The 22,170-nt window shown below is 47.9% G+C and overlaps 1 protein-coding gene across 4 annotated transcripts in view; it reads left to right on the top strand.

Moving 5' to 3' along the window:
• Nucleotides 1–22,170, top strand: part of sff (sugar-free frosting) — a 337,418-nt gene that overhangs the window by 182,160 nt on the left and 133,088 nt on the right. The window contains exon 1 of one of the 4 annotated variants that reach the window (XM_071664562.1): nt 64–160. The exons of the other annotated variants lie outside the window; for them this stretch is intronic. The gene's annotated coding sequence lies outside the window, so the exon portion shown is untranslated. Of the gene's footprint in view, nt 1–63; nt 161–22,170 lie in introns of those variants that run through there. 4 annotated transcript variants of the gene reach the window in all.

Genomic DNA, 22,170 nt, shown 5'->3' with positions numbered 1-22,170 from the left:
TTTTCTGTATAGACTTCGGCAGTCGTGTTAGGTAGGGCCATGCCTGACCCTTGCAGTCGTAGCGACCCAGTGTTCGTAGTGGCTACAACAGTGTGGTTCCCAAGTGGCTGTTGTAGAATCTCCTAATAACCCGAGAGTTGTGAAAAATACCTGACATGAAGTAAGTAATTGAGAAATGTTTGATCATGACACATGATAACCTCCATTGATAAGCTCTTTGATTCGTTCCGAATTTTGCTGTATTATTTTAATGTCTCGTTGGTGTTTTAAGTCATCATTTAACCTCGTGTGTGGCAGTTATAGTCGTCTATACACACACACACACACACACACATATATATATATATATATATATATATATATATATATATATATATATATATATTTCATTTTTTTTTTTCATACTATTCGCCATTTCCCGCGATAGCGAGGTAGCGTTAAGAACAGAGGACTGGGCCTTTGAGGGAATATCCTCACCTGGCCCTCTTCTCTGTTCCTTCTTTTGGAAAATTGAAAAAAAAAAACGAGAGGGGAGGATTTCCAGCCCCCCGCTCCCTTCCCTTTTAGTCGCCTTCTACGACACGCAGGGAATACGTGGGAAGTATTCTTTCTCCCCTATATATATATATATATATATATATACGTTGTCTTAATGTTTTTGCCTAACTTAAAGTGACTTTGGGTGGCGGGCGGCGGGTTGATATGAGCGTTGGTGGTGGAGGGAGGGTAAGCACACGCCTCATGCGGCTCCAGACGAAGACGTGGTCGAACTGCCATCTCGTATCCATTTCCTGTGACGTGACATCTTAGTCTGGTTATCTCACGACATTGTCAGGCCTGCTATCTCGCTGTGCCGATGTAGTCTCGCTATCTGGCAACTACACAGTGTTGCCACGGGACTTGAAGTTCGCCTTTCTGTATTGTCGTGAAGGATTATCGTCCTATCCGTATTTCTCCACTTTTATCTCAGTCGACCCATCTCCCTTTCTCTCCCTTGCTAAGTCTGTCTCGTAATCTAACCGAGCCGTTTCGCTCTCTCTCTCTCTCTCTCTCTCTCTCTCTCTCTCTCTCTCTCTCTCTCTCTCTCTCTCTCTCTCTCTCTCTCTCTCTCTCTCGCTTTACCGTAGTCTAGAAGCCTCATTGTTGTGGTCACCATCGCGTTCTCCCTCCCGCTACATTGTTATACTACAAACTTAAAAGTCCCGTACAGAAATATGACATTATTCTTATTTTTCTTATCTATTTACTCAAGAACATCTAAATTCGCTGTTTTATATTTTCCCAGAGCAGCCATGTCTATTGCCCCCGTTTTCGTTGCACAATACGTATCCATTTTCTATCGACGCCTCTCAAAAACACCCGCTTTGTTTACCTTTTTCGCCTCGCTTATATATAAAGCGACCACCTTTACACGTGTGTGTGTGTGTGTGTGTGTGTGTGTGTGTTACATTTTCGAGAGCAAGCATTGGAATTTTACGTCTTTATGGTTTCCAATAACTGAGAGATTCCCCCATGTATTCAGGGTTGAGTTATTTGAATAAAGAAAATTGAAGAGTGAGCGAACATTTATATCTACTGTTCTAAGAGATGTTTTGTTTGTGTGGCACTGACGATTCTGCGTCATCTGCCAGCCATTCAAACGAACCATCAGTTATCCTTTTAGAAAATGAGAAGCGGAGTGAGTGTAGGCTGCCCAGGAGCAGCCATAATAGACTTGAAGAATGGGAAGGCAACGTGGTGATGGCTTGGCGCGCTGGGAGAATACTCGAAAAATTGATGAGAACCAATAAATGTGGGATAATAGGCGAGTGTCCCCTGGAAACTCCCCGGAATAGTAGTATTACCCATACACCATTGAAATTAAAAGAAAATGAAGGTACCAATTTTAGAGATTTTTTTTTCGCGCCATTAATAAATCTCTTCAAAGCCGTATGTATTTAAAAGAATGCTGAGGCTGCCTGCACTCTCTCATTGCAGGACCAGATTACATCTACGGGGAGGTGATAGGATAGTGAGAGAGAAGGTTATGTAGATCATGATTTAGATGTACATGTACACATTTTATCGACTTTGAGAAAGGCTTTGGTAGAGATGAGTTTTTATTATTTATGTATTTATTTCATCTGTTTACTTTGAGAAGGGCTTTGGTAGAGACGAGTTTGTATTATTTATTTATTTATCTGTTTACTTTGAGAAAGGCTTTGGTAGAGATGAGTTTTTATTATTGATTTATTTATTTATCTGTTTAATTTCTTTTTTTTTTGGGGGGGGGGGGTGATACTTGGCTTGATGGGAGTATTAAGAACACAGTAACGTAGACTTGGGGAGGCCGGTGATCGGTTAAGCCGCTGCCAATCCGGCCATAGCGAAAGACGTGCCTTCAGATGACTCAGGGGAGTAGTGGGTGCCAGCGACGCTGAAGGCGTCCAGTCACTGCTGAATAGTTTGGCTGGGGACAATAAGTGTTCACATTAAATGCATACTGGAAAAAAAAAAAGGTCGCCCATTTTTGTGTGAAATGATATTACACCATGGACGAAAGATTCTGAAAAATACCCATTTGGTCTGGCCTCACAGTGGAAGCCCTGTTTTCTTGATGTTTTAATATATCGATTGCTAGCGACGTTTCCTGTCATTTGCCGTCATAAATGTTCTATTAATTTGATATTTCGATGGAAATAAGTATAAAGTGACGCTGCTGTAATTTGTCTCACATTCACACTTGCCAACACCACCGAGACAACACGACTCGTATTGATCATTTCGAAATTCATCGGACCCGTCAAGGAAGATACTTTTTTTTTTTTTGCCGTGTGTACATCACCTCGACGGAGACGAGAGTGATGAACACTGCAAGGGGGGGGGGGGGGGGGGGGAACGGGGGAAAGCCGTGAGCCATGCGTAATGGAAGACACAGACTTGTGAAAGCCGTAAGCCATACTCAATGGAAGACACAGACTTGTTAAAGTAATACGTCATAACCATTTGAGATACGTTGCTGTACCTTGCAATGGAAATGATGACCAGGAGATGGGGAACTACAACAGTTATTGACAAAGCAGCTGTCAGTATAGAGAGGTGGTTATTCACAAGAAAGCTTGACGTAAAGCTGACCAAACGGAGAGTTTTAAAGCTTGATCTGGAGGGCTAGCTAGAGGGCATGGGATAAACAATGAGAAAACTGTGAGATGTGGAGCTGGAGGAGAGTGGTGAATTGGTGGAGACGACGTGAAAGTAACCAAGAGAGGGAGGGAGTCTTGAGAGGGAAGGAGTCTGCTGGGAGTAATAGCCAGGAGGAAAATCTGGTGAGGGATGCGAAAGAGGGAGAGTTTGAGGCGAGAGGGACAGGAGAAGGAAAGAGGAAATGTACACTTGATGACTTAAAGGCCAGGGAAAAAGTTCTGAGGACATGGGGAGGAAGTCTGGCGATGGAGACGCTTGGCGAAAGTTAGATCCACGGAGGGTCGAACCTGTCAACAGCTAGTAATGAAGAATGCCGACTTGTGGGGTTAAGGAGGAGCAGGTCGGTGGGAGCGGGGAAGTGTGGATCACTAGGAAGAAGGAGGAGGACCAAATTTGTTAGGGTTTGACCTTCTTACTGGACCATCGAGGGCCTGCAAGATGTGGACCTCGGACTGTTCTGAGCCAGGGACGTGGACCTCAGGGTGGTCTGAGCCAGGGACGTGGATCTCAGGCTAGTCTGAGCCAGGGACGTGGACCTCAGGGTGGTCTGAGCCAGGGACGTGGACCTCGGGCTGGTCTGAGCCAGGGACGTGGACCTCGGGCTGGTCTGAGCCAGAGACGTGGTCCCCAGGCTGAGAAAAGGACTTCAGTCTGGTCTGTGTAAATGGATGAGTAAATTCGAGGCTTATCATGAGCGGAGCAGTTGCGGTACATGCCATCTCTGGCTACCAACACCGTCAGGCCATCTCTGGCTACCAACACCGTCAGCGTTCAGCCACAAGAGAAAACCCCTCACTGTTTCCCCTCTGGTTGACCCTGTCGGGTGATGGCTGGCGTGTGAGTGGTTGCTGCTAGCGCCGTTGAATATCATTGATGATATAATCGGTTCCTTTTATCGTCAGTTTAAACAGTAGAGCTTCGTGGCTAAGCCGTCCGGGGGCGTGGAGACTTACTTACCCGTGGCGGTGCGCAATCCGTGGCGACTGGATGATGTAGAGGCTCTGATGTGCCCGGTTGTTCCTCCTGCAGAAGGCGCTGTGAGGCACTACCTGCCGGAGTGTGTGTGTGTGTGTGTGTGTGTGTGTGTGTAGCCAACAGGCAAACCCTGTGCCGGACCACCTTCCTCGCTGGTCAAGTTGGCTCTGGTGGTCGACCTCCCCTCGTACCACACTCCTGCTGGTGAGGAACATACTCAGTAGTTCCTCCCGCCGGACCTAGCTCGACCACCTCCCCCTGGGAGTCTTCCCGCTAATCATCCAGGAAATTGCGTCACAGACCAGGAAGTCTAACCCTCCACAACCTCACTTCTCCTGGCCCCACGCCCGGGTAAATATTGTCTGGTGCACCGGGCCACACCATCAATAGCTCCTGACCTCTCTATACTTTTTTTCTCCTCCCGCCATAGCTGTCCCAGCTGGTGAAGTCTTAGGAACAATTAGGATGCCCAGGGTGGTACGGCTGGCTCTCTCTCTCTCTCTCTCTCTCTCTCTCTCTCTCTCTCTCTCTCTCTCTCTCTCTCTCTCTCTCTCTCTCTCTCTCTCCTTCACCACCTCCGCCCCTCCCTCGGTCCATCGCCAGGGCGTCCCACCCTCCCTCACCAGCATCGACCAGTCCGCCACACTTCGTCGTCACCTTCGACAGCTTCAGGAGGAGGAGGAGGAGGAGGAGGAGGCCAAGGTCTTTCTCCTCCCCCCCCCCCCCCTCAGCGCCCCTGGCCCTCCTCCCCCTTTCCGTCACATGGGTCGTCAAACTTACCGACTGGCGCCCGGCCCCCGACGTCCCCAGGCCCTGGGGTCCTACGCCCTTACCCGACGACCTCCCTCACGCCCCTGCCTCACTCCATCGGGGTAACAGACGATGGCAAACGGGGAAAAGTAAATCTTTTTCTATGAGTCTTCCCTCCGCATCACCACGGAAATGGGATAGAAAACTGTCCACGTGTCACCCAGTGCATACATATCTACGTGAGAGGTGTTACCGGACTCTGCCTTTAAGAGGTTACAGCGAGAGGGGCAGTCGCCCTCGGTGAGGCTGTGTCACTCAGCGAGGGAGCGAAATCAGCACAGTCTGGTCAAGGACTTTCTCTCTCATAAGAGGCTGTCGATTCCCTGCTCCTGCGTGGAGCGCAGGCAGCCCCGAAGCTGCAGGAGGCCTGTAAAAGGAATCCTGGGATGATAATAATAATAATAATAATAATAATAATAATAATAATGATAATAATAATAATAATAATAATAATAATAATAATAATAATGATGATAATAATAATAATAATAATAATAATGATAATGATAATAATAATAATAATAATAATAATAATGATGATGATGATAATAATAATAATAATAATAATAATAATAATAATAATAATAATAATAATGATAATAATAATAATAATAATAATAATAATGATGATAATAATAATAATAATAATAATAATAATAATAATAATAATAATTATAATAATAATAATAATAATGATAATAATAATAATAATAATAATAATAATGATGATAATAATAATAAAATAATAATAATAATGATAATGAAAATAATGATAATGATAATGATAATAATAATGATGATGATAATGATAATAATAATAATAATAATAATAATAATAATAATAATAATAATAATGATAATAATGATAAAATAGTAATGATTATTAATAATTGCAATAATGATAATAATGATAATGATAATAAGAATAATGATAATAATGTCACATAAGCAGTATCGTACATCGCGAAAAATGAAAACATCCCATGTTTTGCGAATCTCCCATATTTCTGGAGTTCCCCACATTTCGCGAGTTCTCCCGTATTTCGCGAGTCGTACCGACAGGGGGAGTTGGCCATCACGACAGGAGAAGCCCCTCCTGACGACGCGAGGGAGGGTCGTCGGCCGAGACCAGGGGGGGGGCATCTTGTGGTAATCCCGGAGTGGAGGTCCTCCCCCGTCAGGAGTGAGGACCCGCTGTATACTGGTCGTGTTATCAGGCCAGCGGAGCAGGGTTTGTGGGGAGGGCTGGCTGTGTTGAGGGGGGGAACGCCCCGTTGTGTATGAATCTGGCTTAACACAGGAGTTAAGGAGGCCTGGCTATGTTGAGGGTGACGGCTTAACACAGGAACCCAGGGGTAGCTGGCTGTGTTAGGGAGGGGGACGGCCCTGGACATATTAATCAGGCTTGAGACAGGAGCCCTGGAGGACTTGCTTTGTTTGCCCGGTGGCCTGGGTACACGAAGGGAGCTTAACACAGCAGCGGACGAGGACTGGCCATGCTAGGGACGGCCGGGTCTGTAACCCATAACCCCTCAACCCCCCTTCTCAGGGCCCGTTGGTTCTGAGGTAGGTAATGAATTACCTCGACCTCTCGCTGACTGACTGACTGAATACCTGACTGACTGATTGACTGAATACCTGACTGACTGACTGAATACCCGACTGACTGAACATTGCTGGCTACACTACACTCCTGTGTGTGTGTGTGTGTGTGTGTGTGTGTGTGTGTGTGTGTGTGTGTGTGTGTGTGCTTGCCTCCAGACACACGGGTCTGAGACAGCTTCCCCTCTTCTCTTAAAGCTAATGTGCCACTCTAGCCATCTCTCTCTCTCTCTCTCTCTCTCTCTCTCTCTCTCCACACACACACACACACACCTACACACCATGCGTCTTGCTGTCATTGATGGCAGACACCCACCACCTCCTCCTCCTCCTCCTCCTCCTTATACACCTCTTCCAAGTGCCTCTCTTTATTTTGTTTCCGTTCATTATAATTTTTGTTTTTGTTTTTTGTGTGTAAAATCTAATCCACGGAAAAAGTCCATTGGCATTGTTCTCGTCCAGGGAGACTTACGTTACCGGTGAAGGAGGAGGGTTGGGGGCGTAGCTCCTGCTGCTGCTGCCGGCGGCCGACCTCTCTCTCTCTCTCTCTCTCTCTCTCTCTCTCTCTCTCTCTCTCTCTCTCTCTCTCTCTCTCTCACGAGAATGATCACACAGCCGTACGTCTGGGGGTGGGTGGGGGTGGGAAACAGAGAGCGGTCGCCCGGTTGCTATTTTCGCCATGGCCTTGGGCTATGACGTCAGGACTTCCCCTCCCCCCCCTAGCATGACGTCACACGTAAACACAGCGTCGCCAGTCTCGAGCGGCCAATAATAATAGTGAGACGGGAAGCCATGGGTCGCTCGGCTCTCGCATGACGACGCTCGTGATTTATAGTAGAGAGAAGAGAAGGTCCTCCTGGCCATAATTCCAGTGGCACAATAGGGGGAAAACAAGTAATACGAGATGCGTCAGAATCAGGACACGGTGTGTGGCTCGTATATTCCGCCGCCGCGTGAGGCAGGTCTTAATGAATTTCCTGAGCGTCGTGTGGATGTTGCTTAGCGTTCTGACTGACCCAGACTCGTATAACTCAGCCACCTTGTCAGCCAGGTGGGTCGTGCTGGATGCCATCAAGGGAGGTAAGATACTCAGGCATGTGGGGGCGTGAGCAGGGACGAACGAACTGGGGAACAAAAGGTTTCCTTCGTTTATTGAGGTTCAGGAAGAAAGATATTCGCTCAGACGCTGAGGATCTACACTGAACTGTGTTGCCCAGACACCGGTGTCTCCACCTACGGTAGGTTCGGTCCAGCCAGACTGAGCGATGTAGTTCCTATTGTTAAAGGTATTTGTGTAGCACTGGTCGATTTCTTCTGGGCGTTTGAGTTTGTCTAGCGGGTTAGCCCTCTCGTCTCAAGCGTCTTTAGCTAAGTTCCCCCAGGGGCTCTAGCAGAACCCGGCCATAATGAGAGGGGTATGTGGTCTGAGAATCATCTCTAACACCTGTAGAAGGTCTTACGAAGGGTTCATCCGGATGGTGGTCACAACTTGACCTTGAGGACCTTCAGTGACCCCGGGAGTTGATGGACCTAACCACACCATAATTAAAATCTCCGAAGGTCCCAGTCCCTCCCTGGGTGTATATGAAAGTCCCAGTCCCTCCCTGGATGTATATGAAGGTCCCAATCCCTCCCTGGGTGCATAAGAAGGTCCCAGTCCCTCCCTGGGTGTACATGACGGTCCCAGTCCCTCCCTGGGTGTATAAGAAGGTCCCAGTCCCTCCCTGGGTGTACATGACGGTCCCAGTCCCTCCCTGGGTGTACATGACGGCCCCAGTCCCTCCCTGGGTGCATAAGAAGGTCCCAGTCCCTCCCTGGGTGCATAAGAAGGTCCCAGTCCCTCCCTGGGTGTATAAGAAGGTCCCAGTCCCTGCTGGGATGCTTTATACAAGGATCGGGGTCGAGATAACTTCAGATTTTAGTGGCCTTTAAGTAAATTCAACAAAACCAGGTAATGCTGTGCGTCTGGAGGTGGGGTCGATGTGACTGGAATTAGAAATCTCGGGAGCTTCCCTGGTCGCTCGCTGACAAATTGACAGTGAGTGAATTTCCCTCGTCCGTGGCGCGCCCTGCCGCCTCCTCCCACCGTTCCCTCCATTCATAAGTCAGCCTTGCGCTCCTCCCGCGACAACTGAGGTCTTGTCGTCAACTTTCCGCTGCCGGCGACGTCTGGCAACGGTCGATACGTCCAGGCCATTTGGCGCGCAAACGAATTTTTGTCCCTTTTTTTTGAGTGAAGGGAGAATTCGAGTTTAATTATAGCCATTAAAAACCCCCCACCCACCCCACCGCTGGCTGCAGACCCAACTTGCTGTCTGAGTTATGGATATTAAGAGGGGGAAAGTAAAAGGTATTGAGCCACGTATTCTGTAAAGTTTCTCTTTTTTGGAAATCATGCGATCGCTCGTGCTGCCGATAGAGGGAGTCATGCATTTCCCCCTGGCCCCACACACACACACACACACACACACACATATACTCGCCTGCCGACGCTATGTATGAGGGACTGATGAAGCAAGACTCACTATCAGCTTTTATATTGTCGTCCAGTCTAGTGTGTCCACCACTCACCCTCTCTCGGCTCTTGGTTGCCCTTTGACTCGCCCACAGTAACAGAGGCTCCATCAACCACCTGTCATTTTTTCTTCCTGTTCAGTTAAAGGGACAAAAGGTGTGTTGCCATCGCACTACCCCCTTAATTGATCGTAAAGTGGGAGATCATAGGAAGGACGTGTAGGACATGGCTTCTCTACCTCAACACACCTGGACGTCCCAACGCCCCCTATAGTCACCCCTAATTGTCTTCAGTTACTCCACGTAGCGATGGTAATTAGTGATCACGATTGATTCTCTATGAATCGTTCTCTTCCGTCAGTTGTTGTTGGTGTGTTTGGTTCCCGTCCTGTACCGGTCTGCCATGCAGTGCTCAGTGTGAGGTGCAGGGGGGGGGGGGGGGGCGTGGGATGATGGGGGAGCGGGGTGCTTTCTCTGTCTTTGTATTACGTTATGCAGGACAGACCTCGAGCCCCAGAAGTATTCCCCAAGGTCTCGTCTTGCATTTGTGTGTGTGTGTGTGTGTGTGTAAGAGAGAGAGAGAGAGAGAGAGAGAGAGAGAGAGAGAGAGAGAGAGAGAGAGAGAGAGAGAGAGAGAGAAGGGAGGTGGTGGGAGTCGAACGGAGGACACCAGGTTGGCCTGAAAACACTGTGTGACAGGTTGGGCCTGAGGACCCGGCGCGACAGGTTGGCCTGAGGACCCAGTGTGATAGTTTGGCTCGAGGACCCAGTGCGACAGGTTGGCCCGAGGACCCGGAGCGACAGGTTGGCCCGAGGACCCGGCGCGACAGGTTGGCCCGAGGACCCGGCGCGACAGGTTGGAGGAAAAAAAGTTGTCGAATCGCAGGCGAGGTGATCACCAACGTCAGGATTGGCTGGTAGGTAGCCAGGGGCCTGATGGATGTAATACCTTGGCCACAAGTCTAGCGGAGGACCAACGCGCCGTATCATCGAAGTCCTGAACACGCCAGGAAGTTCCTCGTGTCTCCTTGCGTCCATGAATCGTTACCTTGACCCAGCGAGAGGTGCGTGTGACCACAAACTTATCGCACCGCCGTCGTAATTATCTCCCTGCGGAACCCTCGTGGTCGCCAGGGAAGCCTCACCCTCTGCAGACACCTCGTCAGAAAAGCTCCCATGATTCGCTTTCATGAGGACCGTGAATCTGAAGGAGCACGCGACAGTCTGTGGCACAGGGTCTTTGTTACCAGTGGACACAGAGCACTGTGGTACTGGCCCTTTGTCACCAGTGAACATACAGGGCTGTGGTACTGGCTCTCTGTCACAACAGGACACAGACAGCCATGGCACTCTCCCTCCGTCACCAGTGGACACAGAGGAGCACAGGAGAGTACACCAGGCGAGGAGGCGTCCCCTACCCCACCCGCTCCTTCGTGGCTGGGGAAACTCTGGCAGTAAAATATGTGGGACATGAGTTCAGTACTTCTGAATTTCTTCTCTGTTCGCCTGGACGCCTGCTAGAACTCGTTGAGTTTCTCCTCCTTCTCCTCCTCCACTTCTTCTTCCTCCTCCTGCTGCTGGCTTGAAGTACCCTAGATGGCAGCAGACACTTTTCCTCTCCAACATTTTTTTTTGTTTTTGTGGCCAGCAAGGGTAACAAAAAGAGATTAGTCAGAAAGGTGAAGTGAAGTGGCGGGGAAGAGGTTGTAACTGTGTTCCCCTGTGTCCCTACATCCACGAACCAGCGTGCCTCACGCAATGTCGGGTTAGTGACGTAATACGATTCGACGGTTAAGTGACATTTCTTTCGTGTCTGCTACGTTGGTTTTACGTAGATTACAGTTACGTTTACTCTAGATATTTCATTTTGCGGTAATTCCTCAGATAGGTCAGTTTAGATCAAACAAAACGCGAAGAGCAAATGTGCCTCTTCTTATGTCTCCTGCATTTTCATGGTACAGTTTGGTGTGTTGACGACTAAAATTACGAAAAATGATGTAGTCTGTCGCTTATCGTTGACTGCGCCCGGGTACCCTGCGAACCTGAGGGTAACAAGTGAGGAGTGAGCGTATGTTAAGGGCAGGTGGCTGCGGGTCATTTCCCACTAAGGCTGCAAGTTTTCGATTTACCGGGTGCGACAGGTGGGGCTGAGGACCCGGCGGTGCGACAGGTTTGACTGGAGGACCCAGCGATGCGACAGGTTTGCCCTGAGGACCCGGCGATGCGACAGGTTTGACTGGAGGACCCGGCGGCGCGACTGGTTTGGCTTAAGGACCCGGCGGCGTGACAGGTTTGGCTGTAGGACCCGGCGGTGCGACAGGTTTGACTGGAGGACCCGGCGATGCGACAGGTTTGACTGGAGGACCCGGCGGCGCGACAGGTTTGGCTGGAGGACCCGGCGGCGCGACTGGTTTGGCTTAAGGACCCGGCGGCGCGACAGGTTTGGCTGTAGGACCCGGCGGTGCGACAGGTTTGACTGGAGGACCCGGCGGCGCGACAGGTTGCCCTGAGGACCCAGCGGCGCGACAAGTTTGGCTGGAGGACCCGGCGCCCCGATATATCTCGCCAACAATGCTCACCAACAAATCCGACCCGCCTCTCGTAAGCCATAACTCACAGCAATGGTCCACAGCAGGTCTGGGGGAACGGCAGTTTACACCGGTAGCCCAGAGCAGCAGTTTGTGGTAATAGTTCAACAGGACGCTGTTAGCACGACAACACGACCGACCGTTGAGGACGACGGGACGACCCCTCAGCACGACGGGACGACGCTTGGCCACGACCTGTGAGCACGCCAACACGAACGATTACGACGGAAGGACCCCTGAGCACGACGGAACGACGCTTGATCACGATCCATGAGCAGTGAGGTCGTACTTAATGGTCGTGAGGTCGAGCTCAGAGGGAGTAAGGGTCGTGAGGTCGTCCTCAGAGGGGGTAAAGATTCTGTATAGGTGAATAAAGGGAGTTTAAGTGAATATCAACAGATGGACTTAACATGTCGGAAGTGCCTCGCTAAAATCGTTAGACTCTCCCTCCCCGCCACCCTCCCTCCCTCCCTCCCTCCCTCCCTACAGGGAGAGAGATGTCAAGGCCACCGTGAGTGTGTCCACGCACTCAATACCACCTTGGGATTGCATTAGGTTGCAAGTGAAGACTGAGTTGTGTGGTTTCACTTGAAACTGTCTCTTAGGTTATATCTCGGATATATATATATATATATATATATATATATATATATATATATATATATATATATATATATATATATATATATAAATATATATATATAGGAAAGGATCACCATTTTGCGCGTGATCAAGTATATTCCTATGAGTCCACTGGGAAAACGAAACACTGTAAGTTCCCAAGTGCATTTTCGTGTAATAATCACATCATGAGGGGAGACACGGGAAAGAAATATAACAGTCAGTTGATATACAACGAAAAGATTTAGCTAGGATGCCATTTGGTAAACAAGTGACTATACATGCCATTGTATATATATATATATATATATATATATATATATATATATATATATATATATATATATATGTGTGTGTGTGTGTGTGTGTGTGTGTGTGTACGTTTGTGAATGTGCAATAATGGTAATAGTAATAATAATAATAGTAATAATAATAATAATATTAATGATAATGATGATAATAATAATAATAATGATAATGATAAAAATAATGATGATAATGATGATGATAATAGTGATAGCAATAATGATTATGATTAAGATAATAATAATGATAATAATTAAGATTTTGTTGAATGAACTGTTGCTAAATTAAGAAATATACAGAGAAAATCCGTACAGCACAAAGGTACTAAAAAGAAGAACTTTAAACGTGGAAGTTAATTTGTAATGAATAATGTTTGATGATGTAAACATTGGTGGGGATGGTGGCTGTTCTTGTAGCGGTCTGTACTACGATGCTTGGGATAGGCTCAATATGCAGCTTTGGTGTCGACCTGCAACCCATGGGACGATGGATCTGCGGTGGCCGGGAATGATGGTGGCGGGGATGATGCAGTACCTTATTTCCGAAGTGTCACGCGAGGTCCAGGTGATGGCTGGAGAGAGTGGGGAGGGAGGATCAGTGTGTGTTGAGAGGCGCTTGATAAATGGTGTAAGAGGGACCAAGTATCAGCTTGCAAGTCATATTCTTTAAGGCATTTCCAGCAGCCGCTGTTGTGTCGAGGGGAAGGATGAACACCAGAGGAGGGAGGGAGGCAGGCATACGTGGACTTAGGGAAGCATGAAAGTTACGTAGATGTTGTTCTTGACTTCACCAGAGGGAGCCTGGCTCTCGTGGGGGCCGGGTGGGTTAACATCCCCTCCCTTAGGTCCTAGTGCTTAGGTCCCTTACCACTGGCGGGGGCCGCCCTAGAGCACAGGGTCCACACCTCCTGAGTTGTAGGGAGGTTTAATCTCAAACAACAACAACTCTGAGTTCATGTGCATAAGGTCCCGGGTTGTTGAGTCGTCGAAGAATGTAAAAACGACAGCTGGAGGGTTTGATGATGATGGTACTGACTGACGTGTTCCTTCCAGCTTAGTATATCGTCCAGAGCGACTCCGGGAAGCTTGGTGGAGTGAGGAACTACGGTCGCTTCCGCCCCCCTACACGTCTGTGATGTGCGTCGTGCTGGGTGGGTGTGTGGATGGCGCATGTGTGAGCTGTGGGTGATGGAGGAGTCTCGTGGTACTCCCCCACGTCCGTAGTGGGTGTACTCCTCACCTCTGTGGTGAGGAGTACTGGCGTTATGAGGCGGCATGGGATGTGCGGTGTCGTCACCTGCACATCACCTACACCACCTCCCGTGCGCTCAGTCCGGCTCTGTTTGTGATGCAGGAGGAGGCACGATCACGACGGACCGGATCCTCTGGCGTGCTGGAGGGCGGGGAGGTGACCCCCCTCTCTTCTCTGTCTTCCCGTCTGTGTATGCATGCATGAATATTTATGTATACGTGTGTGTGTGTGTGTAGTCGTGCGCGTAGCAGACGGCAGGCAAGACCCAACATGACCTGGCCCTGCGCCAGAATACACGCACACACAACACACACACACGACAAATTATTCAAGTAATTAAACAAGAACTGTGCTTAGGGAGCTGCAGGGTGTAAAGCTATTGTTGCTACGTGATCACCACCATCTCCCTGCCTGCACAACGGGTATCCCCATCCTCCTCCTCCTCCTCCTCCTCTTCCTCCTCCTCCTCCGTGCTACTCCCTTGTCTTCACTCTCCTCACCCTTTCTGTAACCCTCTGTGGTTCCTCTCGCCTTTCTTTTCCTCTTCCCCACTGCTCTCACTCCTCCTCCTCCTCCCCCTCCTCTTTCCTGACCTCCCGTTCGCCCTCCTCTCCCCAGGCCCATCCTCGCCTCGTCCTCTCCCTCCCTCCCGTGCCCTGTACTAAGTCTCACGTCGCCTGCCGGGGGTTTGAGCTAATTTGTGGTCGTGTGTAGCAACACCCACACACGGCCACCAACCAGGGCAGTTGCGGCCTTCCTCCGCTTCTCCTTGTTTACCATCAAGCCCCCGCCCTCCCGCCGCCCAACGGCGGGAGGGCGGGGATGCATAAGCCAGTAGCCGCCTCTGTTGCTCTCGCTACGTCCGTCCCTCTGAATATACCCTGTGGGCTGAGGTTGTTTACCCAACAGATGTTTGTTGTGTAATCTCGCGTGTGGATCTGTGAGGCGATCTGGTTGGCTCTTAAGACAGAATTCTGGCCTCGTGTGTACACAGATGTGGAGAATCAGATATGCCCATGAAAACGGGTGTTTTTTTTTGGTGTGTGTGTGGTGTGTGTGTGTGTGTGTGTGTGTGTGTGTGTGTGTGTGTGTGTGTGTGGTTTCTCCCCAGTGTGCTCGAGTCTCATCCGGAAGTATATATGTACGGTACATGTAATTACCTATTTGTACAGTACTGGGGAGGTGAGCGGTGGGGGAGGAGGTTTACATTCTTGGCCCCCCCCCCTCCTACATCCCTTGACCATTCTCTGTTATCATACACCATCTCGTATTTATGTATGCTTTCTGTACTAACCACAAACTTAAGTCATTCTACGTGTATGCGCGTCTCCGTGTATGAGACGTATGTATACGTGTGTGTGTGTGTGTATGTGTGTGTGTGTGTGTGTGTGTGTGTAATAGCATGTATGCAAGTGGCAACAGTTTACATTAGAGAAGTGTTCACGAACACGCACACACGTACGTACGTCCGTACAGTCCAGTTAATGTATGTGTGTTAACGTAACGGGACCACGTCTCGCCCCGGGGAGAAGCCAAGCATCCGAAACCTCGCTGTACATACAGCCCAAGCTTCGGACTTCACCAAGTAGCTAACGAACGTGTTAGGGTTACACACACACACACACACACACACCACGCACGCACACACACACACACACACACACACACACACACGCACGCACGCACACACACACGCACGCACACACACACACTGGCGTGTTTACAGCGATCACCATCATCGTAATCAAGGTGAGGAGTAGTGACTGGATCTTCCTCGTGGCCCGCTGTGTGTGCTCGTACGCTGGCGAAGGCTCGCACCTCAGAGCAATATAGCCCACAAGAGAGGTGATGTCATCAGTACAGTCCTGCTCCCCGAGTGCCTGGTCTTACTTGACGTAAAACTAGTAACGCTAAGACATAACAACCATTCATCTTCGTTGGTTTTGTAAGTTAGTGATATTTCTTTACTTGCAAATGGATCGAGATATCGTAGGAAAAAGAAAAATGATCAGAAAAATGTCCTAATTCTCGTATTCTTTCTTGATGGTCCATTTCTGACATTTGCCATTTAAATAGAAGAGACGTGAATACGGTTTTGTGGCGTGGGTTATGTGGCAGTTTCGTGCCATGAAGTGGAACCCCAGTGCTCGTGAGTGGAGGTGTTGTTTGACATGGACGGATCAATATACACAGAGAGGGAAGACAAAAGGAATTTTAGATACGTGTTTTTAAAAAGGTGAAGAGATTTTTTTTTTTTATTCAGGACGAAATCAATTGATGTGCAATAATTGGTACCAGTTGGACCTTACCTACCTTACGTATACCTTACGATGGTTTGGGAGGTCAGGGTTGTGTACCAGAGAACAGAGACACATTTCGATCCCACATGCGTTTATTTCGACGCGTTAGGATACCACATGCGTTTATTTCGACGCGGTAGAGTCTGTCCGCAGTGCGAGATTGTGTAGAGAAATTTATGTATTGAAAAGAGGGATATAAGAACCAGTTAGGCCAAGACTCTTTTTTACGTTTGAACTTTGGAATATATGATCATAATGGACGTTTACTGAACTGAAATAACATCGTCTGAAATATTAGCAAGGGACGGACGATACTTAGCGATACTTATCGATACTTAGCGATACGAATAAGATATTAAAATGTGTGATTATTACAAAACCGTTTAATAACACAACTCATTATTGGAGAGGGGGAAAAAGAATAGCTTTGACTCTCCACACCGATATTATTCAGTACCCTGTTGAGTGCCTTGTGTGATGAGAGTTTAAAGAACATACGTTCACATAAAGTAAAAATTGACAAAAATTCCAGCGTTCTAAGTATTTTTTTTTCTAACGCTAAAATGAATTTCGTTTCAGAATTGGAAAATAACATAATGCGGGGCTCATCAGTATTATGTGTGTGTGTGTGTGTGTGTGTGTGTGTTTGTTTGTTTGTGTGTATGTCTGTACATGTATGTATATGTATGTATGTATGTATGTATGTATGTATGTATGTATGTATGTATGATTGTATGTATGGATGTATGTATGATGTATGGATGTATTTATGTATGTATGTATGTATGTATGTATGTATGTATGTATGTATGTATGTATGTATGTGTGTATGTATGTATGTATTTTGTGTGTCTTGTTTTGTTTTGCTGTTTCTCCTGCTGGAGTCTGTGTCTACAGAGGAAACCATTGGATAATGGCCCATCTACACAGATGAGACATGTTAGGGTGTAGCATACTGTGATGAATCTGCTGTGTCAAGTGCTATATATATATATATATATATATATATATATATATATATATATATATATATATATATATCCCTGGGGATAGGGGAGAAAGAATACTTCCCACGTATTCCCTGCGTGTCGTAGAAGGCGACTAAAAGGGGAGGGAGCGGGGGGCTGGAAATCCTCCCCTCTCGTTTTTTTTTTTAATTTTCCAAAAGAAGGAACAGAGAATTGGGCCAGGTGAGGGTATTCCCTCAAGGCCCAGTCCTCTGTTCTTAACGCTACCTCGCTAATGCGGGAAATGGCGAATAGTTTGAAAGAAATATATATATATATATATATATATATATATATATATATATATATATATATATATATATATATATATATATATATATATATATTTCTTTTTTTTCCATACATATTCGCCATTTCCCGTATTAGTGAGGTACTGTTAAGAAGAGAGGACTAAGCCTTAGAGGGAATATCCTCACTTGGCCCCCTTCTCTGTCCTTGAAAAATAAAAAATGATTGGAGGGGAGAATTTCCAGCCCCCCGCTCCCTCCCCTTTTAGTCGCCTTCTACGACTCGCAGGGAATACGTGGGAAGTATTCTTTCTCCCCTATCCCCAGGGATAATATATATATATATATATATATATATATATATATATATATATATATATATATATATATATATATATATATATATGTTGGGGATGAGAGAGCTTGGGAAGTGAGTCAGTTGTTGTTCGCTGATGATACAGCGCTGGTGGCTGATTCATGTGAGAAACTGCAGAAGCTGGTGACTGAGTTTGGTAAAGTGTGTGAAAGAAGAAAGTTAAGAGTAAATGTGAATAAGAGCAAGGTTATTAGGTACAGTAGGGTTGAGGGTCAATTCAATTGGGAGGTGAGTTTGAATGGAGAAAAACTGGAGGAAGTGAAGTGTTTTAGATATCTGGGAGTGGATCTGGCAGCGGATGGAACCATGGAAGCGGAAGTGGATCATAGGGTGGGGGAGGGGGCGAAAATTCTGGGAGCCTTGACGAATGTGTGGAAGTCGAGAACATTATCTCGGAAAGCAAAAATGGGTATGTTTGAAGGAATAGTGGTTCCAACAATGTTGTATGGTTGCGAGGCGTGGACTATGGATAGAGTTGTGCGCAGGAGGATGGATGTGCTGGAAATGAGATGTTTGAGGACAATGTGTGGTGTGAGGTGGTTTGATCGAGTAAGTAACGTAAGGGTAAGAGAGATGTGTGGAAATAAAAAGAGCGTGGTTGAGAGAGCAGAAGAGGGTGTTTTGAAATGGTTTGGTCACATGGAGAGAATGAGTGAGGAAAGATTGACCAAGAGGATATATGTGTCGGAGGTGGAGGGAACGAGGAGAAGAGGGAGACCAAATTGGAGGTGGAAAGATGGAGTGAAAAAGATTTTGAGTGATCGGGGCCTGAACATGCAGGAGGGTGAAAGGAGGGCAAAGAATAGAGTGAATTGGAGCGATGTGGTATACCGGGGTTGACGTGCTGTCAGTGGATTGAATCAAGGCATGTGTATGGGGGTGGGTTGGGCCATTTCTTTCGTCTGTTTCCTTGCGCTACGTTGCAAACGCGGGAGACAGCGACAAAGCAAAAAAAAAAAAAAAAAGAAAAATATATATATATATATATATATATATATATATATATATATATATATATATATATATATATATATATATATATAAGCGATGACCCCCACCTTGTTTCTCTCCCTTTAACTCATGATCTGTTTGGCCTCGTCCGCCTCTCTGGTATTCCCGTGATATGACGTCAGACACCACGCCCTGAGGGGGTGTGTTCCCAGAGCCACTGCTCTCTGATATTCTGCTTCTTTTTTCCCTCCTTTGGTGTCTGTAATGTCTTGCCCACATGCCGTCGTATGTGGGGCGTCGAGTGTGTGTGTGTGTGTGTGTGTGTGTGTGATGTCGACCCCGTACCAACGTACGTGAAGGGTCGATTGTGTCTTGTAATGTCTGGTCGTCGAGGGGTACATTACGCTGGTGGTAAATACAGTGACGAACTGCTGGCGTTGCCTTGGGGATTCTGAGAGTAGGGTGAGGGTAGCACTTGAGCAGGAGGAGGAGGAGAGGAGGACAAGTGGCGTCAGTGGCCAGTGTCCAGGTGACTGACTCTCCCCGCCTCCCAGCTCCTCCCCTGCCACCGGCCCTGGTGTGTGGTCATGACTAGGGCGTGTGAGTGGCCTGTCCACCCCAACCCAACCCACCCCACCCCACCCCACCCCACCCACTGCCTAATTTAGCCCGGGAGATGTGTCCAGGCCTAGGGGGAGGAGGAGGAGGAGGGGCGGTATAACAGGGGACGTAAACGGGACAGATTGCGTCATCAGCCGGCGCCTGAACGAGGCTAAAAAAAAAACAAATTGCGCGCGTTAAAACCCCGAGGGTGATGGATGGCAAATGAGGCCGCAAGTTATGCTGCGAGGATGGCCGACCGTGGACGTACGTACGGGGGGGTTCGATCCCTTCCCCTCTGGCGGTGCGATGATCGAAGTCTGGTCTCCGTTACCGTACGCCGTGGCGCGTCAGGCCAACATACATACATACGTCGCGTCGGAGAAAACTTACGACTGCTGTGGGCACGCGCCGCGCCTTATACCTGACGGCGGAGGGCGAAGTAGGCATTTCAGGGGAGGCAAAAAAAAAAAAAAAATCACAAGCGCTGATCTCCAACGCAAACAACGCCCTAAGCTTGGGTTGTGTAGACCCCACGACGAATAACGTCCAGATACGATACAAGAGAGAGAGGTTGTACGACGGCGGAACCGTGTGCGCATGCGCTGGCTGTCCCCCTCAACCCCCCCACCCCCCCAAACGCACGGACACACAGACATACAACACATTAGCGCACTGTGGGAGGAAAGAGGCTAAGCATGGGGAGGGGAATATACGACTCCAAAATGAAAAAAAAAATAATATAGAGGCTGCTGTAATGTGGCGAGTGTTGGACGGAGATTTACAGCCCTGCAGTAGCTCTAATGAAAGTCGTGTTGCCAGACGCACGATAGTTGTCATACACGGCAGACGGGAGGGAGGGGGGGAGGCCACCACACCCGCAGTGTCCCGCTTGTACATATTTCACGTTTAACATTCAGTTTTAACCTAACCTTTGCAGGTCTTGAGTGGCTTCACTTGCAGAATTTCTTCTTGGTATATATACGTTTATATTTAGTCATTTCATTTTTTTTTATTATACTTGATCGCCGTTTTCCGCCTCAGCGAGGTAGCGCCAGGGCACACACACACACACACACACACACACACACACACACATATATATATATATATATATATATATATATATATATATATATATATATATATATATATATATATACAGTCATATACATATATAGACATGTACATATTCATGCTTGCTTGCCTTCATCCACTTCCGGCGCTACTCCTGAAGCAGATGTGGGTAGAAAACTGAAGGTTGATGGCGAGCCAGCTTAGTGTGTCAGCAGCGTTGATGTCAGGGACCGGGTGATTTGAATGCCAAGGTGAGTGACGTGTTAGTTAAGGGTATGATCGCCGGGCATTTTGGGTATTCGGGGATGGAAATGGCGAACAGCTTGTGGAGTTGCGTGTGTGCTGAAAAACGATCTGGGTTCGAATGAAAAGTAGAGGGACACTCTGAGCTATACTTATTTGAAATAGTTAAATGGTCACCGGCCATTATTGAATTACATGTTAATGTATAGGCGTGTAAAAGAGAGACTTTTGAATGTAAATGTGCTGAGAGGGGCAGCTGGTGGGATGTCTGGTCACTGTCTTATGAAAGCGAGGGTGAAGATTTGGAGAGGTTTTTGAAAGAGAGAGGAAAAAAATGTTGGTGAGAAGAGAGTTGTGAGAGTATGTGAGCTTTGAGAAAAAAAAAAGTTGTGAAGAAATACCAGGAGAGATTGGGTGTAGAATGGCAAAAAGCGAGAATGAATGAAGCAAGGGAAGTGGGTAAGGAATGGGAGGTATTTAGGGAAGCAGTCTGGCATGTGTGAGATACGCGTGTGGCATGCGAAAGGTGGGAGGTGGGCGGATTAGAAAGGGTAGAGAGCGGTGGAATGAAGAAGTAAAGTTCCTGTTGAAACGGAAGAGAGAGGCGTTTGGACGGTAATTACAGAGAAGGATTGTAAATGATTTTGAGATGTATAAGAGGAAGCGGCAAGAGGTCAGAGGGAAGATAAAGGGGTTGAAAAAGAGGGCAAATTAGAGTTAGGGTGAGCGAGTGTCAGATTTTGAGCGATCGGGGCCTTGAAGATGTAGGAGAATGTAAGATGTGTGCAAGGGATAAGAGTAAATTAGAACGGTGTGGTGTACTGTTACCCTCCAGTAGGTGAGGTGGTCCTCATCGTGAGTGTGGGTCTACAACCCCCAACCTGGACACACTGTCCAGTGGCCCTCCGCTATTGCTGCTGCCCTCTGCCTGGAGTTGTCAGAGTCCTGATGTGTTCGTGATGTTATCCATCTCCCTCCCCTCCCCACCCGCCACCATCGGTACCGGTGACATACCATCATCTCCACCTCCCTCGCCTTATCATAAGAGACTCTTACCTTTCCTCACACCTCCTCATGACCGTGCAAAAGCCCTTACCACCTCATCATGACCCCTTTCCCTTCCTCATAACATCCCTCATGACCCTCCACCTCTCCCGCCTCATCATGATACCCTCTTCCTTCCTCATATACCTCCTCATGACTGTCCGTCCCCCCCCATCTTCCTCCTTCCCACATCCTCATGATCGAACCTCCCCCTCTCCTCCTTCCCACCTACATCCTGATAACCTCTCCTCCTTCCTCCCCCCCCCTCCTCCTCATGACCCTCCCTCTACCTCCACCCACCTCACCGTCCGGTGGGAGGAGGGAGGTGAGGTTGTGAGGGTGAGGGTGCTCCTTCCCTACACCTTTAAGGCACTGCCGCCCCTCCGTCACGACTCAATTACCTGTGGCGTAAGACCCCTCCTCCTCCTCCTTCTCTCCCCTCCTCACCTCACGCCCCCCAGCTTTAACAACGAG

Source organism: Panulirus ornatus, chromosome 9 (assembly GCF_036320965.1).
Source record: "Panulirus ornatus isolate Po-2019 chromosome 9, ASM3632096v1, whole genome shotgun sequence".
Classification (NCBI taxonomy): Eukaryota; Metazoa; Arthropoda; class Malacostraca; order Decapoda; family Palinuridae; genus Panulirus; species Panulirus ornatus.
The sequence above is the reverse complement of the archived record's forward strand: the minus strand, read 5'-3'. Positions and strand labels throughout refer to the sequence as shown.